Raw genomic sequence first — 3,378 nt, 5'->3', positions numbered from 1 at the left:
GATACAGGTACTAATGTATCCGGTCACATACTCAGCATAATCCTGTACGCTGACAGAAAAGTCCTCTGAGGTGGCTGCAGCTTTAAACACATCTTAGTCTGTCCGGGCGAAACAGTCTCTGCCTTTAGTCTCTAGTGTCCAGAGTTTAATTTGTTTGGTGACAGGGTTTGTTTGTTTACATGAATGAGACTATAAATACCAACATAATCAGGCTAGTACATTGTGGAAATGTGTAACAGTAAAGAGCATGCTATATGATAGATAGATAGATTGGCTTTAATGGCCAAGCATGTTTTGCATACCACAAATTTGTCTCCAGTACAGGGGCTCTCTGTGTATTTTAGACAACAAACAGTGGTGCTGTGCAATGGGGGGTTCCACAAGAATTACATACATAGTATTAGCTATCAGACTGGTGTATGTAGCACAAATATTGAAATTGTTTTTGACCATTCATGAGGTCTACCCACAGTGCTTTTCTCAAACCATACAATACATTCACAGAAAAGCCACTTTCTAACTAAACTTTATCAATTAATTATCAACTATCAGTTTATCAATTTTATTTTATTAAATTTCCTTGGCTCTACAGCCAACTCAGACTACTTTGAGTTTCACGTTCACTCTCTGTAGACCCGAGGAAAAAATCACTAAATCCATATGCTACATCAAAATGGGATTTCTTCCTGATAAACATACATGTACATGCATACATACAAGTATTTTTGTCCAGTCCATATATGCTGTCTGCTGACCTGGTGAGGACTCTCTCTTCTGCCACTGTTCTGCTGACAGACAGCTGGTCTGATGACAAAAACAGAATGTGCTGCTCAGGTCTTGCTTGCAGTGTGGATTCTGTTAAGCTAAATTACCTGTCCAGCAGAAATCAGACATCTTCAGCTTCATTCTGCAAACATTTGTCCATCATCAAGAATTTCCATCTGCCAAAGGCCACAGCAATGTGTATTCTTGTCTTGTGCCATTACCTATCCTGTTTCTTCTGTGCTTCTTTGGCAACAAGGATTCATGCTATCTTCCTTTATCTTGTGCTAAAATATAACTATGATCCTCAATGTCCATTCTGGGCTACTGTAAAAAAAATATGGCAGCTCAACACAGCAGCCTCTGTGATCCAATGTACATATAAACGGCTCATTCTAAGATAATGAAAACACAATTCTACACATTAATTAAAACAATTATGCATACTAACATTTCTATGAGTGAATCTATATCTTACACACTGCACCTTTAAATAACTGAGAAAAAGTCAGTTTTACAGTTACACAGAAGTTTATCTTTGAATTACTGTATGTACTGAGTTATGCTACAGTAAATTATCAATCAACGAGAATTATTTGCTTTGCTTTATTGAGTTTTAAGCTCTCAGAACACATACAATTCAGGCATGACAGCCTCTACAATGTCATAGTATTATTAAGTCTTTTCTAACAACAATTCTCCTTAAGTTTTCAGGCGGTAAACACAATCACAAATTTATCACATCAACAATGAAACTTTTATTAAAACCCTCCACTTACAGTTAATTTCCCAATGTATGGTTAATAGACTTTCTATGTCTATGGTAGATTATTTCTTTCTGTTTGCCTTTCAGACAAGAAAAATAAAATACTAATCTTAGACATGGAATAACATGACATACAGAGAGTAACATAAAACTATACTGATGGGTAATATGTTTATTTTGTACATTGAGTAATGAGGAAAGTAATGTTATTACTATCATTAATAAGTGTTTTCTAACAACAATTCTTAAGTTTTCAGCCGAGTCCATAGTCAACCACACACCCATGATACTTCGTGGACCTTACCCATCCCTCCCTGAGCAGTTCTCACCAGAGCTTTGCATACTCTTGGATGACATTTTCAGTAGAGACCCTGAGTCAAGACCAACAGCCAGTGAGATCCTGGAGCGCCCCTTTATCATAAGCTGTCTCTCAAAAAAGGCATGATACTTCCATAGATGTATATCCAACACATATATTTTTTAAGTTAATTAATTTTCATTCAGGGAAGTTTTACTATGTTTTACTATGTTTACATTAGCAGGAAGATCACCTGCAATAAACATTCACTATTTTCTTCCTAAACCTGATTTAAAGATGATGATAACAGACAAAAGGATATATGTTACTAAGCAACCAAATATAACACAGCTAAGCTACACAAATGGTGGCCACACCAGATACTGACTGGTTTTTGGACCCACCCGGACACTCCCAATACAGTAAAACTGCACATTTTAGAGTGCCCTTCTATTGTGGCCAGCCTAAGGCACACCTGTGCAATAATCATACTGTCTAGTCACCATCTGGATATGCCACACCTGTGAGGTGGATGGATTATCTTGGCAAAGGAGAAGTGCTCACCAACACAGATTTAGACAGATTTGTGAACAATATTTGAGAGAAATAGGCCTTTTGTGTACGTAGAAAAAGTCGTAGATCTTTGAGTTCAGCTCATGAAAAATGGGAGCAAACACAAAAGTGTTGCGTTTATAATTTTGTTCAGTGTACATGCAGAAGTATTATGATAAAACTAAGCATCACCTAGGTAGCAAAGATTAGTTGACAAGACCGCTACTCAATGTGTTTAGCTACCACTATTTTCAATTAAGCTAACTTACCACGCAGGTCTCTCGATTGCTTGCATCACTGAAGTGATGCAAACAATCCCTAGACAAAACACTGCCCTCGCCTAATTTTTTTTAGTATGTACCACTTGTGTGGTGTAGAAGAGAACTATTTATGTAGAGATACTGCTTGCAAACCAATGATGGTACTAGATAAGGACTAGATAAGTCTGACTTCTTCCTACTCCATTCAAGCATGTACTAGGTATAAGCACATTGATATTGGAGCATTTGTTGGATATGTGGAAAATTGTGTGTTAACATAACTGTCTTTACATGCTTGAAAGAAAGAATAAATCAATCAATTATATAGTCCTCAACTGGAATTGTGGTAATCAAATAAGAAAATGTTGCTTTGAGAAAACAAGTAAACGATAGGGGTGTGGCCTCGTGAAAACATGAAAGCATGTCTTGTCAAGGCAAAAGCTGTCTCATATCAGTGCATAACAGAATCAGTATGATGGACTGTTACGGCAAAGTGACGGTACATTCACATTATTCAGCAAAAATGCAACTTCCTGCTCTGTTTTAATACACGGGGCTGCATTGGTCAGGCAGTGAGGGGTTGCAGGGGCAGTGTTGTAGGCATGTACAATACGGCCATGTTGTGACAAATTGACATAAGTGGCTTCATTCACGTTTCCAGCCCATGAGTTTCTGTTGTGTTTTGGTTAGCCATGATGCTAATGTGGCCGATTCTACCTTGGCACTAATTCTACCACCGG

The sequence above is a fragment of the Monopterus albus genome, unplaced genomic scaffold (assembly GCF_001952655.1).
Source record: "Monopterus albus unplaced genomic scaffold, M_albus_1.0 scaffold669.1, whole genome shotgun sequence".
In the NCBI taxonomy this organism is placed as follows: domain Eukaryota; kingdom Metazoa; phylum Chordata; class Actinopteri; order Synbranchiformes; family Synbranchidae; genus Monopterus; species Monopterus albus.
Note: the sequence above shows the minus strand (reverse complement) of the source record.